This window comes from Arachis stenosperma, chromosome 6, assembly GCF_014773155.1.
Source record: "Arachis stenosperma cultivar V10309 chromosome 6, arast.V10309.gnm1.PFL2, whole genome shotgun sequence".
Lineage (NCBI taxonomy): Eukaryota > Viridiplantae > Streptophyta > Magnoliopsida > Fabales > Fabaceae > Arachis > Arachis stenosperma.
The window spans coordinates 67,906,952-67,931,102 of record NC_080382.1 but is presented as its reverse complement, the minus strand read 5'-3'; the positions used below and the strand labels follow the sequence as shown (position 1 = coordinate 67,931,102).

At 38.7% G+C, this 24,151-nt stretch overlaps 1 non-coding gene across 1 annotated transcript; it reads left to right on the top strand.

Moving 5' to 3' along the window:
- The first annotated feature begins 20,650 nt into the window (after positions 1-20,650).
- On the top strand, positions 20,651-20,754 carry LOC130938168 (small nucleolar RNA R71). The gene has a single exon (XR_009069343.1). It is a non-coding gene; the product is annotated as a small nucleolar RNA R71 (small nucleolar RNA).
- The last annotated feature ends 3,397 nt before the right edge of the window (positions 20,755-24,151 follow it).

Here is a 24,151-nt window from a genome sequence, read left to right as displayed (position 1 = left end):
TTGCCAAATTGGTTTACGAACCTTCTCATGTTAGATTTGAATATTCTATTTAATACAATTTGAGGTATTTCAGATTTATGATTACTTCCTTAAATTTATTGATGCTTCTAACTAATCCAAATTATTTTCATTCAAGTAGATATTCTTCCCTTTTGGCTTTGGTTGAGTAACTGGTGACACTTGAGTTATCAAACTCAACAGTTGATTGGAAATTGGGATTGCTGATTGATTTGGATCCCTCTAAAGCTAGTCTTTCCATAGGAGTTGACTAGGACTTGGGGAATCAAGTTAATTAGTCCAATTGACTTTCCTTTATTTAGTAAGGGTTAACTAAGTGGGAGCAATAAACAATTTTTATCACACCTGATAAGGATAACTAGAATAGGATTTCCAGTTCTCATACTTTGTCAAGAGATTTTCTAATTATTAATTTATTTTTCTTGTAATTAAAATTACTTGTTCCTTATTTCTAAAACCCAAAAAGATACTTTTCCATAACCAATAATAAATCATACTTCCTTGCAATTTCTTGAAAAGATGACCCGAGGTTTAAATACTTCGGTTATAAATTTTATTGGGTTTCCTTAAGTGACAAACAAAACTTTTGTACGAAAGGATTCTCTGTTGGTTTAGAAACTATACTTACAACACGATTATATTTGTGAATTTCTTTACTGGAAGAAATTCATTCGTCAGGGAGAAAGCAAACCAGGAAGCTGGGAGAGGGTGCATTCGAGCAGCGCACAACAGGGCAAGGGGGGAAGGTTGAGGACGACATCGGGGAGATTGGGAAGCCACGCAGCGACAATAGGACGTGCACAGCGAAAAGATGAACAACAGACGTGCCTCTCCACCTTCCTTTCGCGTGCGGGAGCTATGCAGCAGCTTGAGCATATCTGTGACAAGGAATGATGTAGCAGCTTGGTGCACGAAATTGTGATCTCAATGGCGCAAAGAACTTGGTACACACAATTGTAATCTCAACTCTTTTTCACAACTTTGCACAACTAACCAGCAAGTGCATTGGGTCGTCCAAGTAATAAACCTTACGTGAGTAAGGGTCGATCCCACGGAGATTGTCGGCTTGAAGCAAGCTATGCTCATCTTAAAATTCTCAGTCAGGCGGATTCAAATGGTTATAGAGTTTTGATAATTAAAAGATAAATAAAACATAAAATAAAGATAGAGATACTTATGCAATTCATTGGTGGGAATTTCAGATAAGCGTATGGAGATGCGTTATTCCTTTTTTATCTCTTCTTTCCTACTGCCTTCATCCAATCCTTCATACTTCTTTCTATGGCAAGCTGTATGTTGGGTGTCACCGTTGTCAATGGCTACTTCCCGTCCTCTTAGAGAAAATGGTCCTCTACGGTTTATTTACGGCTAATCAACTGTCGCTTTTCTCGTCTCGGATGAAAAATACCAGGCACAGCTACTACATGGCTAATCAGCTGTTGGTTCTCGATCGTGTAGGAATAGGATTTACTATCCTTTTGCGTCTGTCACTACGCCCTACAGTCGCGAGTTTGAAGCTCATCACAGTTATCCCTTCCCAGATCCTACTCGGAATACCACAGATAAGGTTTAGACTTTCCGGATCTAAGGAATGCTGCCAATTGATTCTAGCCTATACCACGAAGGTTCTAATCTCAGATTCAGATGCCCCATTGTCAGAGGGGAGTCGATGTGAATCATTGATTAGAAACCCAAGGGATACACACTCTAGCTTTTGCAGGTAGAACGGAAGTGTTTGTCAGGCACGCGTTCATAAGTGAGAATGGTGATGAGTGTCACGGATCATCACATTCATCAGGTTGAAGTGCGAGTGAATATCTTAGAATTAGAATAAGCTTGAATTGAATAGAAGAACAATAGTACTTTGCATTAATACTCGAGGGACAGCAGAGCTCCACACCTTAATCTATGGTGTGTAGAAACCCTACCGTTGAAAATACATAAGTGAAAATGGGGTAGGCATGGCCGAATGGCCAACCTCCCAAAACGTGAACAATGGTCCAAAGATGATCCAAAAGTCCCCAGTATCCAAGATGTCTAATACAATAGTAAAAAGTTCTATTTATACTAAACTGGTTATTAGGGTTACAAAAACAAGTAAATGATGCAGAAATCAACTTCCGGGCCTACTTGGTGTGTGCTTGGGCTGAGCATTGAAGCTTTCACGTGTAGAGGCCTTCTTTGGAGTTAAACGCCAGTTTGTAACTTATTTTTGGTGTTTGACTCTAGCTTGCAACTTGTTTCTGGCGTTTAACGCCAGAATAGGGCAGAAAGCTGGCATTGAACGCCAGTTTGCATAATCTAAACTCGAGAAAAGTATAAACTATTATATATTACTGGAAAGCCCTGGATGTCTACTTTCCAACGCATTTGAGAGCGCACCATTTGGGTTTCGGCAGCTCTAAAAAATCCATTTCGAGTGAAGGGAGGTCAGAATCCAACAGCATCTGCAGTCCTTTTTCAGCCTCTGAATCAGATTTTTGCTCAGATCCCTCAACTTCAGCTAGAAAATACCTGAAATAATAGAAAAGAAACACAAACTCATAGTAAAGTCCAGAAATGTGAAAAGAAACACAAACGTTAGCCCCTAACTTTTGGGCTAACGTTGGCGCATGAAAATCACTCCCTGGCCACCAAAAGTTTGCGCCAACGTTAGCCTCTAACTTTTGGGCTAACGTTGGCGCCATAAGTGCACTAAGGAAGGCCAACGTTGGAGCAAAAGTTAGACCCCTAACTTTTGCACCAACGTTGGTATCAGCAAAAACATGGAGGCTGATATGAAAAGTTGGAGTAAAAGTTTGCCTCAAACTTTTACTCAAACTTTTACTCAAACTTTTGCAACATTCAAACCCGGTTCACTTGGTTCACTTCGGTTCCTCTCCAAACTCCAAGAGCAATCAACCAAGGCCTCTCTCAACCCAATTCCACCAAGAGCAAAGGCCTAACTCAAGGCTTGAAGATCATTTGAAGAAAGTGTATAAATAGGATAGAATTCAAGTTATACGGAGCTTTTCTTTTGAGTTCTCATAGGGAGCTTTCCCTTTTAGTTTTTAGAATAGTTTTCGGAGAGCCTTTGGTATTGAGTGATCTTTAATTTCTTAGTCTCGGGGAAGGAGAATCCATTTCTCTTCCTCTTAGTTTTATTGCTTTCAATTTCAATTACAATTGTCTTGGATCTTGGGTTGGAGAATTGAAGAAATTCTGTTTCAATCTCATCCTTAGATCTCTCTGTTTATTTACTGCTTAATTGAATTTCAGTTTCGGTTAATTGCTCTTCATCTACTTTCTTTGAAATTTACATTTCCCTTGCAATTGTTCTTGTTGGATCTAGGAAGGCATTGAGATCTAGACTTGGTTTTCTAGTCTCTGGGTCCTGAGATCTGATTCCAAAGTTTACATTCTGTTTTTGCTTTTCATGTTCATTTACTTGTTTTGCTTCAGATCCGATTCAACCCAAACCCTCTTTTACTCTTCTGTTTGATGCAATTTAATTTTCCTTGTTAAAATTCTGCAAATCCAATCCCCAATCCCCTTTACAATTCCAGCCGTTTACATTCCTTGCACTTTAAGATTCCGCAATCTACATTTCTTGCATTCTAAGTTTTAGCCATTTAATTTCTTGTTCTTTAAGATTCAGCACTTTAATTTCTTGCCCTCTTTAATTTCATGCAATTTACACATTCCGTTTACTTTCAATGCAATTTAATTTCTGCAAATCACAAATATCTCAACCAAATCTTGATTCGCTTGACTAAATCAACCACTAAACTAAAATTGCTCAATCCTTCAATCCCTGTGGGATCGACCTCACTCCCGTGAGTTATTATTACTTGATGCGACTCGGTGTACTTGCCGGTGAGTTTTGTGTCGGATCGTTTTCCGCACATCAAGTTTTTGGCGCCGTTGCCGGGGATTGATTAGATTGACAATGATTAAGTGAAGTGGAGATCTAGATCAAGCACTTTTTCTTTAATTTTTGACTAACCCACTAACTGTTTGAATTTTTGCCTGAGATAACTGAAACTTCGCTTTAACAACAAAGTGAAGTTTTTCGGGAAATCTCTGGCATTATGCAATGCTCTTGCTTACACAAGAGAAGCAATTTCTGCCACTAATCTCCCAAGTCCATCAACTGTTTGATACTTTGTGCCAGCTAACCTTCTGAATCACATTCTGAGTTTAAATATATTCAATCATCACTTGAATTGTTTGTGATTGTGCAGATCATGGAGGGGAACTCAACAAATTCTAGCAATCATGAGAGTAATATCCCCACCTTGGGTGATAATGTAACCCATAATTCGAAGCAACTATCCATAGCCATGAATGATGTTGCTCAATGGTTCGAAGCCTTCCCACAAGGAAGCATTATCGGATGGGAAGAACTGATGAGTGAACTTCTAGTCAAGTTGAACCCATCACAGAGAATTGTTAAATCAGAGGCAGAAGTGCACCCATTCACACAAGAAAAAGAAAGTGAAGATGCTCGTGCAGGCATGAGCCAAAACAAGCAGATGCATCATCAGACTCTACAACAACTAAACATGATGGCCAGAAAAATCACTGAGCTGAGACATGCTGTAGTACATACATACAACCTGACTCAAAATTCATATGGGGGTAATCAAGCTGAACAAAGTTTTGGGGTCATTAACCATGAGCAACAAAGCTATGGACACTTACAATCTCCAAGCAGTCACTCAAACATGTTCCAACAGAGGGCTCAGAAGGATGTGTACAATCCGCCATGGAAAACTCAATCCAACTGGAAGGGGCTTGAGAACCAAAACCAAAAACCAAGGGACTTCAACTGCAACAATCCCAACTTCAGAAACCAACATAAAACACACCCCCATAACAACAATCATCACACACAACCACAACACATACCCTTCCAAGCCCGTCCTACCTCACCACTCACCCAAAATGACTTTCATCGACCACCACAATTGACACAGCCACAACCACTTCCAACCTTTCAAAGAATCTATGTTCTAGAAATGCTAATGGAAAGGTTCATGAAAATTCAAGAAATGATGGCAATAGAGCAGGAAGAAATAAAGAAACATCAAGAGATGATAAGCAAGAACCAAGAGGCCTCACTCAGAAGACTTGAAAGGCAGATGGAACAACTGGTTCAAAACCTTGTTGAATTGGGTGAGAAGAAGGGAACTCTGAACCCAAAGAGCCATGAGAAGGATGCTGGGTTGAAAGAGAAGGAAGTCGTGGAGGAAAGTAAGAAGTCGATGGAAAGAGAAACAGAGGGAAGGAAGCCCATAGCAAGAGGAAGAAACCTAAGGGAACAGAAGCCTCAACTTCCATGAGCACAGAATGAAGAATGTCAAGCTAGTGACAATAAAAGAGCGCTTGTTGGGAGGCAACCCAACCGGAGGTAACCATCTTTTCATATCTATTTCAATAAAAAGGTTAATTAGTTTTATCTAGATTGCAAGAAGCTAAGTTTGGTGTTGCACACCAAAACAATATAAAAGAGAATGAAGGATTCTATGTTTGGTGTTCCACCAAAATCCCATCATAAAACACATTCCCACTTTCTGCATAATGCTGACTTCAAGCATATTGGATGAACTAGTTAACTATTTTGCTGTTTCCTAGTTTTCAGTTTTATTGCTTTTGAAAAAAAGAAAAAGAGTTTCACACATGGTTAATTTGATGCATGAGAACCATTGGCAAGGTACTAAGTTTGGTGTTCCCACACCAAAGTAAGTTCAAAGGCCCACAAATAAATCATGCAGACTAACCATTGTTTCTAAGTGCTTGGGGAACAAGCAACTTTCAATATCATTGCAGAATACCATACAAACTTTTGGAGAAATTAAGCATCATCAACCAAAGAGATGAAAGATGAATGGGAAGGCCAGCAATGATGATGACGAGAAGAAGGAAAGCAAGTGAACTCCAAAAGGTTGTATTGTTAAGTGATTGTTTTACATCAAACACTGCTATGATTGAAAGTAATACCACACCTTTATCTATCCTTCTGTCTAGTATAGTTTTTCTGCAATTCAATAAGCAAGATGCTTGATCATTCACAACATTTTTCTCTTCAAAACTTGTTTGCACTCAATTTTCAAGAATGCATCACATGAAAGTTCTTTGAAACGAAGGATTGAGGAATTAAACAATTTTGAGCTAAGCAAAAGATTAGGAGAAGTGGTGGTTCTAGTTGTATGATTATGTATTGAGGTTGCATGCTTGTGAAAACTTGCATGGGAGCTCATAGGCAGGATATGAAGTTCAAAGAAGTATTGTGGAGATTCTCAAAAATCAATCCATCCGAGAAGCAGCAAACAAAACAAAAAGAAAAGTAAAGAAAATACAAAAACAAAAAGAACATGGCCCAAGGCTCTGAGCATCAATTACTAGGCAGAAAAAGAAAGAAAGAAACAAAAACTCAAAGAGTTGTTATCCTAGTAAATGCTTGTGGTTAAAGTGTGTCAAGGAAAGAGGCTTGAGCAAGTAAAACCTTAGGGGTGTTTTAACACCTAATACCTTAAAACCAACTGGTTTAGGAGTATTGATTGAAAACTTATTTAAAGAGCCGCTTTGAGACATGACACTTAGAGTCGAGGCCAAAGCACAGAAACTATAAGCTGCTTCAAGGTGATTACATATAAAGAGAACTCTATGATACCATTCGGATGAAAATCCTAAGACCTACGACTCCCAATATGTAAGGACTAGTGAGCACTGAAGCCCTTGCATGAGCATATAATTTAGAGTTCACCCCACTGTTACTTAATCACTTCACTCACTGTACTTTACAAGTGTTCTTCAATCCATCTTAATTGAAAGAACCTCTGAGCATAATTCATTTCTTGCTTGGGGACAAGCAAGCTTTAAGTTTGGTGTTGTGATGACAAGTCATCTTAGCCTAGTTTCACTAGTCTTTTTCTTTTGTTTTCACTTGAATTATGCACTTTCTTGAGGTCTAAGCAAGCCAATTTGGGCAGATTTTCATGCTTCCTTTGATTGAATCAACCATAGATAAATTAATGCAATTTTATGAGGTTTTATGCTATATTTGTTACATATTGTGAAAGAATGAATATCTCATGATTTTGAGCAAAGCTTTGATGTGTTTGGTTGATTAATGATAGGTGAAGAAGGCTTGGAGAAAGGTTGAAGCAAGAAGGAATGGCTAGGAGGAAGAGAGGACAAAAAGTTTGAGCAAAAGTTTGCCTCAAACTTTAGCTCAAACTTTTGGAATAAGTGAAAATGAACCAGGAAGCAAAAAGCTGGACCAAAAGTTAGCCTCAAACTTTTGCACAAACTTTTGGGTGAAAAGTTTGCCCCAACGTTAGCCCCTAACTTTTGGGCTAACGTTGGCGCATGAAAATCACTCCCTGGCCACCAAAAGTTTGCGCCAACGTTAGCCTCTAACTTTTGGGCTAACGTTGGCGCCATAAGTGCACTAAGGAAGGCCAACGTTGGAGCAAAAGTTAGACCCCTAACTTTTGCACCAACGTTGGTATCAGCAAAAACATGGAGGCTGATATGAAAAGTTGGAGTAAAAGTTTGCCTCAAACTTTTACTCAAACTTTTACTCAAACTTTTGCAACATTCAAACCTGGTTCACTTGGTTCACTTCGGTTCCTCTCCAAACTCCAAGAGCAATCAACCAAGGCCTCTCTCAACCCAATTCCACCAAGAGCAAAGGCCCAACTCAAGGCCTGAAGATCATTTGAAGAAAGTGTATAAATAGGATAGAATTCAAGTTATTCGGAGCTTTTCTTTTGAGTTCTCATAGGGAGCTTTCCCTTTTAGTTTTTAGAATAGTTTTCGGAGAGCCTTTGGTATTGAGTGATCTTTAATTTCTTAGTCTCGGGAAAGGAGAATCCATTTCTCTTCCTCTTAGTTTTATTGCTTTCAATTTCAATTACAATTGTCTTGGATCTTGGGTTGGAGAATTGAAGAAATTCTGTTTCAATCTCATCCTTGGATCTCTCTGTTTATTTACTGCTTAATTGAATTTCAGTTTCGGTTAATTGCTCTTCATCTACTTTCTTTGCAATTTACATTTCCCTTGCAATTGTTCTTGTTGGATCTAGGAAGGCATTGAGATCTAGACTTGGTTTTCTAGTCTCTGGGTCCTGAGATCTGATTCCAAAGTTTACATTCTGTTTTTGCTTTTCATGTTCATTTACTTGTTTTGCTTCAGATCCGATTCAACCCAAACCCTCTTTTACTCTTCTGTTTGATGCAATTTAATTTTCCTTGTTTAAATTTTGCAAATCCAATCCCCAATCCCCTTTACAATTCCAGCCGTTTACATTCCTTGCACTTTAAGATTCCGCAATCTACATTTCTTGCATTCTAAGTTTTAGCCATTTAATTTCTTGTTCTTTAAGATTCAGCATTTTAATTTCTTTCCCTCTTTAATTTCATGCAATTTACACATTCCCTTTACTTTCAATGCAATTTAATTTCTGCAAATCACAAATATCTCAACCAAATCTTGATTCGCTTGACTAAATCAACCACTAAACTAAAATTGCTCAATCCTTCAATCCCTGTGGGATCGACCTCACTCCCATGAGTTATTATTACTTGATGCGACCCGGTGCACTTGCCGGTGAGTTTTGTGTCGGATCGTTTTCCGCACATCATCTCTTGCTTGCTTTTGTTGCTCCTCCCTCATAGCTCTTTGATCTTCTTTAATCTCATGGAGAATGATGGAGTGCTCTTGGTGCTCCACACTTAGTTGGTCTATGTTGTAACTTAAGCCTTCCAAAGAGGTGTTGAGTTGCTCCCAATAGTTGTGTGGAGGAAAATGCATCCTTTGAGGCATCTCAGGGATTTTATGAGGAATTTCCTCATGCTCTTGTTGAGGTCCATGAGTGGGCTCTCTTGTTTGCTCCATCCTTTTTTTAGTGATGGGCTTGTCCTCTTCAATGAGGATGTCTCCTTCTATGTCAATCCCAGCCAAATTACTTAGGTGACAAATGAGATGAGGAAAGGCTAACCTTGCCAAGGTGGATGACTTGTCAGCCACCTTATAGAGTTCTAGAGGTATGATCTCATGAATTTCCACTTCCTCCCCAATCATGATACTATGGATCATGATGGCCCGATCTACTGTAACTTCAGATCAGTTGCTAGTAGGAATGATGGAGGGTTGGATGAGCTCCAACCATCCTCTAGCCACAGGCTTAAGGTCTGGTCTTCTCAATTAAACTGGATTGCCTCTTGAGTCTCTTTTCCATGGAGCTCCTTCCACACATATGTCCATGAGGACTTGGTCCAACCTTTAATCAAAGTTGACCCTTCTAGTGTAGGGGCATGCGTTTTCTTGCATCATCGGCAAGTGGAACGCCAACCTTACATTTTCCAGACTGAAATCTAAGTATTTCCCCCGAACCATTGTAAGCCAATTCTTTGGGTTCGGGTTCATACTTTGATCATGGTTCCTAGTGATCCATGCATTGGCATAGAACTCTTGAACCATTAAGATTCTGACTTGTTGAATGGGGTTGGTAAGAACTTCCCAACCTCTTCTTCGGATTTCATGTCGGATCTCTGGATACTCATTTTTCTTGAGCATGAAAGGGACCTCAGGGATCACCTTCTTCTTGGCCACAACTTCATAGAAGTGGTCTTGATGGACCTTTGAGATGAATCTTTCCATCTCCCATGACTCGGAGGTGGAAGCTTTTGCCTTCCCTTTCCTCTTTCTAGAGATTTCTCCGGCCTTAGGTGCCATAAATGGTAATGGAAAAATAAAAAGCAATGCTTTTACCACACCAAACTTAAAAGGTTTGCTCATCCTCGAGCAAAAGAAGAAAGAAAGAAGGAGGAGAAGAAGAAAATGGAGGAGATGGAGGGAGATAGAGGTTCGGCCAAGGGGGTAGGAGAGTGTTTGTGATGTGTGAAAATGAAGGAGTGAAGAGGGGTATTTATAGGGAAAGAGCGGGAGAGTGGCCGAATAGAATTGGATGGGTTTAGAAGGGAAAAGTGTTTGAATTTGAAAGTGTGGTAGGTGGGGTTTTTGGGGAAGAATGATGGAGGTGATTGGTGAAGAGAATATAGGGAATGGAATAGGATTTGATAGGTGTGTGGTGCTTTGGGTAGAGTGTTATAGAGATGCATAAGGGGGAGAGAGAGAGGTGGCGTAGGTGAGGATCCTGTGGGTCCACAGATCCTGAGGTGTCAAGGATTTCTCATCCCTGCTCCATTTAGGCATGTAAATGCCCTTAGTGTGCAATCCTGGCGTTTAACACCAGACTACTGCTTGTTTCTGGCATTAAACGCCAGCTTTTATTCCTTTCCTGGCATTAAACGCTAAGCTGTAACCTATTTCTGGTGTTTAACGCCAGTTTGTTGTTTCTTTCTGGCGTTTGACGCCAGTCTGGTGCTTCTTTCTAGCGTTTAAACTCCAGTAAGTTTCTCCTCCAGGGTGTGCTATTTTTAATGCTGTTTTTTATTTTTCTTTAATTTTTTGTAGTTATTTTTATGACTCGACATGATCATGAACCTAAAAAAAAGAAAATAACATAGAAAAATAAAATTGGGTTGCCTCCCAATAAGCACTTCTTTAATGTCAATAGCTTCACAATGAGCTCTCATGGAGCTTCACAGATGTTCAGAGCATTGTTGGGGCCTCCCAACACCAAACTTAGAGTTTGAATGTGGGGGTTCAACACCAAACTTAGAGTTTGGTTGTGGCCTCCCAACACCAAATTTAGAGTTTGACTGTGGGGGCTTTTTTTTACTCTGGATTGAGAGAAGCTTTTCTTACTTCCACTCCATGGTTACAGAGGGAGATCCTTGAGTTTTAAACATAAGGTAGTCCTCATACAATTGAAGGATCAACTCTCCTCTGTCCACATCAATCAAAGCTTTTGCTATGGCTAGGAAGGGTCTTCCAAGGATGATGGATTCATCCTCATCCCTCCCGGTGTCTAGGATTATGAAATCAGCAGGGATGTAAAGGCCTTTGACCTTTACTAGCACGTCCTCTACCTGTCCATAAGCCTTTTTCATGGATTTGTCTGCCATCTTTAATGAGAATTTGGCAGCCTGTACCTCAAAGATTCCCAATTTCTCCATTACAGAGAGTGGCATTAAGTTTATGCCTGACCCCAGGTCACACAGAGCTTTCTCAAAGATTATAGTGCCTATGGTACAGGGAATTAAGAATTTACCAGGATCCTGTCTCTTTTGAGGTAATGCCTGTCTAACCAAGTCATTCAGTTCATTGGTGAGCAAGGGGGTTCATCCACCCAAGTCTCATTACCAAATAACTAGTCATTCAGCTTTATGATTGCTCCAAGGTACTTAGCAATTTGCTCTTCAGTAATATCTTCATCCTCTTCAGAGGAGGAATTGTCATCAGAGCTGATGAATGACAGAAGTAGGTTCAATGGAATCTCTATGGTCTCTAGATGAGCCTCAGCTTCCTTAGGTTCCTCAAATGGGAACTCCTTCTTGTCTAGAGAACGTCCCATGAGGTCTTCCTCACTGGGATTCACGTCCTCCTCCTCCTCCCTAGGTTCGGCCACACCATGTAAGGTTATGGCCTTGCACTATCTCTTTGGATTCTCTTTTGTATTGCTTGGGAGAGTACTAGGAGGAGTTTCAGTGACTTTCTTACTCAGCTGGCCTACTTGTGCCTCCAAATTTCTTATGGAGGACCTTGTTTCACTCATGAAACTTAAAGTGGCCTTAGACAGATCAGAGACTAAGTTTGCTAAATTAGAGGTGCTTTGCTCAGAATTCTCTGTCTGTTGCTGAGAAGATGATGGGAAAGGCTTGCTATTGCTTAGCCTATTTCTTCCACCATTATTAAAGCCTTGTTGAGGCTTTTGTTGATCCTTCCATGAGAAATTTAGATGATTTCTCCATGAGAGATTATAGGTGTTTCCATAGGCTTTACCTATGTAATTTACCTCTGCCATTGCAGGGTTCTCAGGATCATAAGCTTCTTCTTCAGAAGATGCTTCTTTAGTATTGTTGGATGCATTTTGTAATCCATTCAGACTCTGAGAAATCATATTGACTTGCTGAGTCAACATTTTGTTCTGAGCCAATATGGCATTCAGAGCATCAATTTCAAGAACTCCCTTCCTCTGAGGCATCCCATTACTCACAGGATTCCTTTTAGAGGTATACATGAACTAGTTATTTGCAACCATTTCAATGAGTTCCTGAGCTTCTGCAGGCTTTTTCTTCAGGTGAATAGATCCACCTGCAGAATGGTCCAATGACATCTTAGACAATTCATACAGACCATCATAGAATATATCCAGGATGGTCCATTCTAAGAGCATGTCAGAAGGACACTTTTTGGTCAGTTGCTTGTATCTTTCCCAAGCTTCATAGAGGGATTCTCCTTCTTTCTACCTGAAGGTTTGAACATCCACTCTAAGCTTGCTCATCTTTTGAGGAGGAAAGAATTTGGCTAAGAAAGTCGTGACCAGCTTATCCCAAGAGTTCAAGCTATCTCTAGGTTGAGAGTCCAACCATATTCTAGCTCTGTCTCTTACAGCAAAAGGGAAAAGCATAAGCTTATAGACCTCGGGATCAACTCTATTGGTCTTAACAGTATCACTGATCTACAAGAATTCAATTAAGAACTGAAAAGGATCTTCTGATGGAAGTCTATGAAACTTGCAATTTTGTTGCATCAGAGAAACTAATTGAGGCTTTAGCTCAAAGTTGTTTGCTCCAATGGCAGGGATTGAGATGCTTCTTCCATGGAAGTTGGAATTTGGTGCAGTGAAGTCACCAAGCATCTTCCTTGCATTATTGTTGGGTTCGGCCATGTCCCTTCTTTTTCGAGATTCTCTGTAAGGTTTTCTCTAGATTGTTGTGCTTTAGCTTCTCTTAGCTTCTTCTTCAGAGTCCTTTCAGGTTCAGGATCTGTTTCAACAAGAATGTCCTTGTCCATGCTCCTGCTCATATGAAAAAGAAGAGAACAGAAAAAAAGAGGAATCATCTATGTCACAGTATAGAGATTCCTTTATGTGAGTAGAAGAGGAGAAGAATAGAAGAGGAAAAATTCGAACACAGAGAGAGAAGAGAAGAGGGTTCGAATTATGAGTAGAAGAGAAGTGTTAGTAAATAAATAAATAAATAGAAGGAGATGAGAGAGAGGAGTTTTCGAAAATAATTAAGAAGAAAAGGAAGATATTTTTGTTTTTATTTTAAAATATAGTTAGAATTCGAAAATTAAGAAAAGGAATAAAATAAAAATTAAAATTTGAAACAATTAGTTAATTAGAAAGATTTTTGAAAAAGAGGAAGGTGATTTTCGAAAATTAGAGAGAGAAAAGTAGTTAGGTGATTTTGAAAAAGATAAGAAATAGTAAAACAAATGAAAAGTAAATTAGTTAATTGAAAAAGATTTGAAAATAAATTTTGGAAAGATAAGAAGTTAGAAAAGATTTTGAAATTGATTTTGAAAAAGATATGATTTGAAAAATATATGTTTGAAAAGATATGATTGAAAAGATATGATAAAAAAGATATGATTGAAATTTATTTTGAAAAAATATTTGAAAAAGAAATTTAGAAAGATTTGATTTTGAAAATTAAAGTTAATGACTTGACTAACAAGAAACTAAAAGATATGATTCTAGAATTTAAAGATTGAACATTTCTTAACAAGAAAGTAACAAACTTGAAATTTTTGAATCAAATCCTTAAATGTTAGTAATAATTTCGAAAATAGAAGATAAAATAAAGAAAAAGATTTTTGAAAATTAATTTTAAAGAATTTTCGAAAATAAAAAAGGAAAAAGAAAAGATTTGATTTTGAAAACGATTTTGAAAAGATAAATTTTTGAAATTGAAATCTTGACTTGACTAACAAGAAACAACTAATTTTAAAAATTTTTGACTAAGTCAACCCAAAGATTTCGAAATTTATGAGTGAAATAAGAAAAATATATTTTTTTGAGTTTTTTGAATTTTAATGAGGAGAGAGAAAAACCACAAAATGACACAACACATAAAAATTTTGGATCAAAACAAATGATGCATGCAAGAACACTATGAATGTCAAGATGAACACCAAGAACACTTTAAAGATCATGATGAACATCAAGAACTTATTTTTCAAAATTTTCAAGAAAAGAAAAACATGCAAGACACTGGTGCACGAAATTGTGATCATCAACAATGGCACCAAAAACTTGGTAGCGCTCTCAAACGTGAATCACACTTAGTCACAACTCCGCACAACTAACCAGCAAGTGCACTAGGTCGTCCAAGTAATACCTTACGTGAGTAAGGGTCGATCCCACGGAGATTGTTGGTATGAAGCAAGCTATAGTCATCTTGTAAATCTCAGTTAGGCGGATAGTAAATATTATGGAGTTTTCGAATAATAAATAAAACAGAAAATAAAGATAGAGTTACTCATGTAATTCAGTGGTGGGAATTTCAGATAAGTGTGTGGAGGTGCTTGTCCCTGTTGGATCTCTGCTTTCCTACTGTCTTCCTTCAATCCTTCTTATTCCTTTCCATGGCAAGCTGTATGTAGGGCATCACTGTTGTCAATGGCTACATCCCATCCTCTCAGTAAAAAAGGTCCAAATGCTCTGTCACGGCACGGCTAATCATATGTCGGTTCTCGATCATGTTGGAATATAATTCCTTAATTCTTTTGCGTTTGTCATCACGCCCAACAATCGCGAGTTTGAAGCTCGTCACAGTCATTCAATCCCGGAATCCTACTCGGAATACCACAGACAAGGTTTAGACTTTCCGGATTCTCAGGAATGCCGCCATCAATCTAGCTTATACCACGAAGATTTTGATTAAGGAATCCAAGAGATATGTGCCCGGTCTAAGGTAGAATGGAAGTGGTTGTCAATCACGCGTTCATAGATGAGAATGATGATGAGTATCACGGATCATCACATTCATCATATTGAAGTGAATTGAATAGAAAATAGTAGTAATTGCATTGAAACTTGAGGTACAACAGAGCTCCACACCCTTAATCTATGGTGTGTAGAAACTCCACCGTTAAAAATACATAAGTGATGAAGGTCCAGGCATGGCCGAATGGCCAGCCCCCAAACGTGGTCAAAAGATCAAATAATACAATCAAAGACACTGAATACAATAGTAAAAAGTCCTATTTATACTAGACTAGCTACTAGGGTTTACAGAAGTAAGTAATTGATGCAGAAATCCACTTCCGAGGCCCACTTGGTGTGTGCTTGGGCTGAGCTTGAGCTTTTACACGTGAAGAGGCTTCTTTTGGAGTTGAACGCCAAGTTGTAACGTGTTTTTGGCGTTCAACTCTGGTTCGTGACGTGTTTCTGGTGTTTGACTCCAGAATGCAGCATAGAACTGGCGTTGAGCGCCAGTTTACGTCATCTAATCTCGAATGAAGTATGGACTATTATATATTGCTGGAAAGCTCTGGATGTATACTTTCCAACACCGTTGAGAGCGCGCCATTTGGAGTTTTGTAGCTCCAGAAAATCCATTTTGACTGCAGAGAGGTCAGAATCCAACAGCATCAGCAGTCCTTTGTCAGCCTTTTATCAGAGTTTTGCTCAGGTCCCTCAATTTCAGCCAGAAATTACCTGAAATCACAGAAAAACACACAAACTCATAGTAAAATCCAGAAATGTGAATTTAGCATAAAAACTAATAAAAACATCCCTAAAAGTAGCTAGATCCTACTAAAAACTACCTAAAAACAATGTCAAAAAGCGTATAAATTATCCGCTCATCACAACACCAAACTTAAATTGTTGCTTGTCCCCAAGCAACTGAAAATAAATTAGGATAAAAAGAAGAGAATATACTATAAATCCCTAAATATCAATGAATATTAATTCTAATTAGATGAGCGGGACTTGTAGCTTTTTGCTTCTGAACAGTTTTGGCATCTCAGTTTCTCCTTTGAAGTTTAGAATGAATGGCATTTATAGGAAGTTAGAATTTCAGATAGTGTTATTGATTCTCCTAGTTAAGTTTGTTGATTCTTGAACACATCTACTTTTATGAGTCTTGGCCGTGGTCCTAAGCACTTTGTTTTCCAGTATTACCACCGGATACATAAATGCCACAGACACATGACTGGGTGAACCTTTTCATATTGTGACTCAGCTTTGCTAAAGTCCCCAGTTAGAGGTGTCCAGAGCTTTTAAGCACACTCTTTTTCCTTTGGATCACGACTTTAACCACTCAGTCTCAAGCTTTTCACTTGGACCTGCATGCCACAAGCACATGGTTAGGGACAGCTTGATTTAGCCGCTTAGGCCTGGATTTTATTTCCTTGGGCCCTCCTATCCATTGATGCTCAAAGCCTTGGATCCTTTTTACCCTTGCCTTTTGGTTTTAAGGGCTATTGGCTTTTTCTGCTTGCCTTTTCTTTTTCTTTCTATAATTTTTTTCGCAAGCTTTTGCTTTTTCACTGCTTTTTCTTGCTTCAAGAATCAATTTCATGATTTTTCAGATTGTCAATAACATTCTCTTTTTTCATCATTCTTTCAAGAGCCAACAATTTTAACATTCATAAACAACAAGGTCAAAATTTGCACTGTTCAAGCATTCATTCAGAAAACAAAAAGTGTTGTCGCCACTTCAATATAATTAAACTAATTTCAAGGATAAATTCAAAATTCATGTACTTCTTGTTCTTTTGAATTAAAAACATTTTTCATTTGAGAGAGGTGAAGGATTTATGGAATTATTTATAGCCTTAAGACATAGTTACTCAATACTAATGATCATGTAACAAAGACACAAACATAGATGACATAATAAGCATAAAAACCGAAAAATTGAAAAATAAGAACAAGGAATGAATCCACCTTAGTGATGGTGGTGCTTTCTTCTTAAAGAACCAATGATGTCCTTGAGTTCTTCTATGTCTCTTCCTTGCCTTTGTTGCTCCTCCTTCATTGCTCTTTGATCTTCTCTAATTTCATGGAGAATGATGGAGTGCTCTTGGTGTTTCACCCTTAATTTATCCATATTGTAACTCAAATCTTCTAGAGAAGTGTTGAGTTGTTCCCAATAGTTGTTGGGAGGAAAGTGCATCCCTTGAGGCGTCTCCGGGATTTCTTGGTGATAAGCTTCCTCATGCGTCTCTTGGGTTCCATGAGTGGGCTCTCTTGTTTGCTCCATCCTTTTCTTAGTGATGGGCTTGTCCTCCTCAATGGGGATGTCTCCTTCTATGATGACTCCAACTGAGTAACATAGATGGCAAATAAGATGAGAAAAAGCTAGCCTTGCCAAGGTAGATGGCTTTTCGGCTATTTTGTAGAATTCAAGGGAGATGACTTCATGAACTTCTACTTCCTCTCCATTCATGATGCTATGAATCATGATGGCCCGATCTACAATAACTTCATATCGGTTGCTAGTGGGGATGATGGAGCGTTGGATGAACTCCAACCATCCTCTAGCCACAGGCTTGAGGTCCAGTCTTCTTAATTGAACTGGCTTGCCTTTGGAGTCTCTTTTCCATTGGGCTCCTTCAACACATATGTCCCTAAGGACTTGGTCCAACCTTTGATCAAAGTTGACCCTTCTTGTGTAGGGGTGTGCATCTCCTTGCATCTTGGGAAAGTTGAATGCCAACCTCACATTTTCCAGACTAAAATCTAAGTATTTTCCCCGAACCATTGTAAGATAGTTCTTTGGATTCGGGTTCATACTTTGATCATGGTTCCTAGTGATCCATGCATTGGCATAGAACTCTTGAACCATCAAGATTCCGACTTGTTGAATGGGGTTAGTCAGAACTTGCCAACTTCTTCTTTGAATCTCATGTTGGATCTCCGGAAACTCATTTTTCTTGAGCTTAAAAGGGACCTCAGGGATCACCTTCTTCTTAGCCACAACATCATAGAAGTAGTCTTGATGGGCTTTGGAGATGAATCTCTCCATCTCCCATGACTCGGAGGTGGAAGCTTTTGTCTTCCCTTTCCCTTTTCCAGAGGTTTCTCCGGCCTTAGGTGCCATCAATGGTAATGGAAAAACAAAAAGCTTATGCTTTTACCACACCAAACTTAGAATATTGCTCACCCCTGAGCAAGAGAAGAAAGAAAAGAAAAGAAGAAGAGAAAATATGGAGGAGAGTGGAGAAAAGCGTATTCGGCCAAGGTATAGGAGAAGGATTTGTGTTGTGTGAAAATGAAGGAGAATAGAGGGGTTTATATAGTGAGGGGAGAAGGAGTAGGTTCGGCTATTTAAGGTAGGTTTAGGTGGTAAAGAAATTTTGAATTTTGTAGGTAGGTGGGGTTTATGGGAAAGAGTGGATGGATGTGAGTGGTGAAGGGGGTAATTGGGAAGAGAGATTGAGGTGATTGGTGAAGGGTTTTAGGGAAGAGTGCTTATTGGAAAGAGAGAATGAATGTTGAGAAGAGGGGAGAATATGGTAAGTGGGGATCCTGTGGGGTCTATAGATCCTGAGATGATCCTGTGGGGTCTACAGATCCTGAGGTGTCAAGGATTTACATCCCTGCACCAATTAGGCATGTACAATGCCTTTGCATGCAATTCTGGCATTTAAATGCCGAGGTGATGCATGTTCTGGGCGTTCAACGCCCATGTGCAGCATGTTTCTGGCGTTGAACGCCAGTTCCATGCTTGTTTCTGGCGTTCAGCGCCAGCTCTCCTCAGGGTGTATTCCTGGCATTTGAACGCCAGGATGTTGCTTGTTTCTGGCATTCAACGCCAAATTCATGCTCTGTTCTGGCGTTGAACGCCAGCCAGATGCTCCTTACTGGCGTTTAAACGCTAGTAAGTCCTTCCTCCAGGGTGTGATTTTTCGTCTTCTGTTTTAAATTTTAATATTTTTTTCGTGACTCCATATAATCATGAACCTAATAAAACATAAAAGAACAATGAAAATAAAATAAAATTAGATAAATAAAAATTGGGTTGCCTCCCAATAAGCGCTTCTTTAATGTTAATAGCTTGATAGTGGGCTCTCATGGAGCCTCACAGGTGATCAGGTCAATGTTGTAGACTCCCAACACCAAACTTAGAGTTTGGATGTGGGGATTCAACACCAAACTTAGAGTTTGGCTGTGGCCTCTCAACACCAAACTTAGAGTTTGATTGTAGGGGCTTTGTTTGACTCTGTACTGAGAGAAGCTTTTCATGCTTCCTCTCCATTGTTAAAGAAGAAGATCCTTAAGCCTTAAACAGAAGGTAGTTCCCATTCAATTGAAGGACTAATTCTCCTCTGTTAACATCTATCACAGCTCCTGCTGTGGCTAGGAAAGGTCTTCCAAGGATGATGCATTCATGCTCCTCCTTCCTAGTGTCTAAGATTATGAAATCAGCAGGGATGTAAAGGCCTTCAACCTTTACTAACACGTCATCTACTAATCCATAAGCTTGTCTTGATGACTTGTATGCCATTTGTAATGAGAATAAGGCAGGTTGTACCTCAATGATCCCCAACTTCTCCATTACAGAGAGTGGCATAAGATTTATGCCTGACCCTAGGTCACACAGAGCTTTCTCAAAGGTCATGGTGCCTATGGTACGGGGTATTACGAATTTGCCAGGATCTTATCTCTTTTGAGGTAAAGTTTGCTGAACCCAGGTATCTAGTTCACTAATGAGCAAGGGAGGTTCACCTTCCCAAGTCTCATTACCAAATAACTTGGCATTCAGCTTCATGATAGCTCCTAGATATTGAGCAACTTGCTCTCCAGTTACATCTTCATCCTTTTCTGAGGAAGAATAGTCTTCAGAGCTCATGAATAGCAGAAGGAGGTTTAATGGAATCTCTATGGTCTCTATGTGAGCCTTAGATTCCTTTGGGTCCTCAATAGGGAACTCCTTCTTGGTTAGGAGACGTCCCATGAGGTCTTCCTCATTGGGATTCACGTCCTCACCTTCCTCCTTGCATTCAGCCATAATGACTATATCAATGGCCTTGCACTCTCTCTTTGGATTCTCTTCTGTATTGCTTGGGAGAGTACTAGGAGGAGTTTCAGTGATTTTCTTACTCAGGTGGCCTACTTGTGCCTCCAAATTTCTTATGGAGGACCTTGTTTCACTCATGAAACTTAAAGTGGCCTTAGACAGATCAGAGACTAAGTTTGCTAAATTAGAGGTGCTTTGCTCAGAATTCTTTGTCTGTTGCTGAGAAGATGATGGGAAAGGCTTGCTATTGCTTAGCCTATTTTTTCCACCATTATTAAAGCCTTGTTGAGGCTTTTGTTGATCCTTCCATGAGAAATTTGGATGATTTCTCCATGATGAATTATAGGTGTTTCCATAAGGTTCACCCATGTAATTTACCTCTACCATGGCAGGGTTCTCAGGATCATAAGCTTCTTCTTCAGAAGATGCCTCTTTAGTACTGTTGGATGCATTTTGCCATCTATTCAGACTTTGAGAAATCATGTTGACTTGCTGAGTCAACATTTTGTTCTGAACCAAAATGGCATTCAGAGCATCAATTTCAAGAACTCCCTTCCTTTGAGGCGTCCCATTATTCACAGAATTCCTCTCAGAAGTGTACATGAACTGGTTATTTGCAACCATGTCAATAAGTTCTTGAGCTTCTGCAGGCGTTTTCTTTAGATGAATGGATTCACATGCAGAATGGTCCAATGACATCTTAGAGAACTCAGATAGACCATAATAGAATATATCTATCATGGTCCATTCTGAAAACATGTCAGAAGGACATCTTTTGGTCATCTGTTTGTATCTTTCCCAAGCTTCATAGAGGGATTCACCATCTTTTTGTTTGAAGGTCTGAACATCCACTCTAAGCTTGCTCAGCTTTTGAGGAGGAAAGAACTTAGCCAAGAAGGCCGTGACCAGCTTATCCCAGAGTCCAGGCTATCTTTAGGTTGGGAGTCCAACCATGCTCTAGCTCTGTCTCTTACAGCAAAAGGGAAAAGCATGAGCCTGTAGACTTCAGGATCTACTCCATTAGTCTTAACAGTCTCACAGATCTGCAAGAACTCAGTTAAAAACTGGTAGGGATATTCTGATGGAAGTTCATGAAAGTTGCAGTTCTATTGTATTAGAGCAACTAGTTGAGGTTTCAGCTCAAAATTGTTTGCTCCAATGGCAGGAATTGAGATGCTTCTTCCATCAAACTTGGAAGTAGGTGTAGTATAATCACCAAGCATCCTTCTTGCATTATTGTTGTTGGGTTCGACTGCTGATGAGCGGATAATTTATACGCTTTTTGGCATTGTTTTTATATAGTTTTTAGTAAGTTTGAGCTACTTTTAGGGATGTTTTCATTAGTTTTTATGTTAAATTCACATTTCTGGACTTTACTATGAGTTTGTGTGTTTTTCTGTGATTTCAGGTAAATTCTGACTGAAATTGAGGGATTTGAGCAAAACTCTGAAAAAGGCTGACAAAAGGACTGCTGATGCTGTTGGATTCTGACCTCCCTGCACTCGAAATGGATTTTCTGGAGCTACAGAACTCCAATTGGCGCGCTCTCAACGGCGTTGGAAAGTAGACATCCAGGGCTTTCCAGCAATATATAATAGTCCATACTTTATTCGAAGAATGACGACGCAAACTGGCGTTGAACGCCAAGTACACGCTCCTTTCTGGAGTTAAACGCCAGAAAAATGTCATAATCCGGAGTTGAACGCCCAAAGCACATCATAACTCGAAATTCAACTCCAAGAGGAGCCTCTGCTCGTGGATAAATCAAGCTCAGCCCAAGCACACACCAAGTGGGCCCCGGAAGTGGATTTATGCATCAATTACTTACTCATGTAAACCCTAGGAGCTAGTTTATTATAAATAGGATGATTTACTAATGTATCAATCATCTTTTGATCTCAGTTTTATTTTATTCTTCATCTTAGGAGATCATTGATCACGTTTAGGGGGCTGGCCATTCGGCCATGCCTGAACCTTCTTTTACTTATGTATTTTCAACGGTGGAGTTTCTGCACACCATAGATTAAGGGTGTGGAGCTCTGCTGTACCTCAAAGATTAATGAAGTTCTATTTTCTTTTATTCAATTCTCTATCTTATTCTTATTCCAAGATATTCATTCGTACTCAAGAACATGATGAATGTGATGAGCTAATAACTCTCATCATCATTCTCACTTATGAACGCGCGTGATTGACAACCACTTCCGTTCTGCGTGTAACAAGGCTTGAATGTATATCTCTTAGATTCCCCAACAGAATCTTCGTGGTATAAGCTAGATAGATGGCGGCATTCATCTGGATCCGGAAAGTCCAACCTTGTCTGTGGTGTTCCGAGTAGGATCCTGGGAATCCGGAAAGTCTCACCTTGTCTGTGGTATTCCGAGTAGGATTCCGTTCATGAATGACTGTGACGTGCTTCAAACTTTAACCTGCTGGGCGTTAGTGACAAACGCAAAAGAGGGATTCTATTCCAGTAGGAGCGGGAACCAACCGGTGATTGGCCGTACTGTGACAGAGTGCGTGCATAGCTTTCACTGCGAGGATGGGATGTAGCTATCAACCATGGGTGATGCCTCCAGACTGGTTAGCTGTGCGAGTGACAGCCGTACAGGTTATTTCCCCGAGAGGAATGAAAGTAGCCACAGCTGATAGTGAACCCCTATACAAAGCTTGCCATGGAAAGGAGTAAGAAGGATTGAGTAGAAGCAACGGGAAGGCAGGCGTCCGAGAGCTCTACAGCATCTCCATTCCGCTTATCTGAAATTCCCACCAATGAATCTGCATAAGTATCTCTATCCCTTTTATTATTCCTTTTTATTAGAACAATCCAATTATCACTATTACAAATGTTCAATCAGCCTAACTGAGATTTACAAGGTGACCATAGCTTGCTTCATACCAACAATCTCTGTGGATTCGACCCTTACTCACGTAAGGTATTACTTGGACGACCCAGTACACTTGCTGGTTAGTTGAACGGAGTTGTGAAGGAAATAAACAGTGCCCTAAGAGTAAACATCCTTTATAACAAATAACAAGTGATCACAATTTCGTCCACCAAGTTTTTGGCGCCGTTGCCGGGGATTGTTCGAGTATGGACAACTGACGGTTCATCTTGTTGCTCAGATTAGGTAATTTTCTTTTCAAAATCTTTTTTCAAAAATTTTTATTTATTTTCGTTTTTCAAAACTTTATTTTCGAAAATAATTAATAAAAATACAAAAAAAAATTAGAAAATCATAAAAATCAAAAATATTTTGTGTTTCTTGTTTGAATCTTGAGTCAATTTTTAAGTTTGGTGTCAATTGCATGCTTTTAAAATTTTTCTTGCATTTTTTTCGAAAATCTCATGCATTCATAGTGTTCTTCATGATCTTCAAGTTGTTCTTGATAAGTCTTCTTATTTGATCTTGATGATTTCTTGTTTTGTGTCTTTTGTTGTTTTTCTTGTGCATTTTTGCATTCATATTTTCCATGCATTAAAAATTTCTAAGTTTGGTGTCTTGCATATTTTCTTTGCATCAAAAATTTTTCAAAATCATGTTCTTGATGTTCATCATGATCTTCAAAGTGTTCTTGGTGTTCATCTTGACATTCATAGCATTCTTGCATGCATCTTGTGTCTTGATCCAAAATTTTCATGTTTTGGGTCATTTTTGTGTTTTTCTTTAAAAATTCAAAATCAAAAATATCTTTTCCTTATTTCCCTCCAAAATTTCGAAATTTGGGTTGACTTGGTCAAAAATTTTCAAAATTAGTTGTTTCTTACAAGTCAAGTCAAAATTTCAATTTTAAAAAATCTTATCTTTTCAAAATCTTTTCAAAAATCATATCTTTTTCAAATTTTTTTTATTTTCGAAAATTTCAAAAATCTTTTTCAAATTATTTTCAAAATCTTTTTCTTATCTTTACAACATATTTTCGAAAATTAGCTAATAATTAATGTGATTGGTTCAAAAATTTGAAGTTTATTACTTTCTTGTTAAGAAAGGTTCAATCTTTAAGTTCTAGAATCTTATCTTGTAGTTTCTTGTTAGTTAAGTAATTTTTAAAATTAAATCTTTTTCAAAATATCTCTTTTAAATCTTTTTATCTTTTATGTTATCTTTTTCAAAAATTTTATCTTTTTTCAAAATTTGATTTTAAAATATCTTATCCAACTTACTATCTTCTTATCTTTTGATTTCAAATCTTTTTCAATCAACTAACTAACTTTTTGTTTGTTTCTTATCTTTTTCAAAACCACTTAACTACTTTT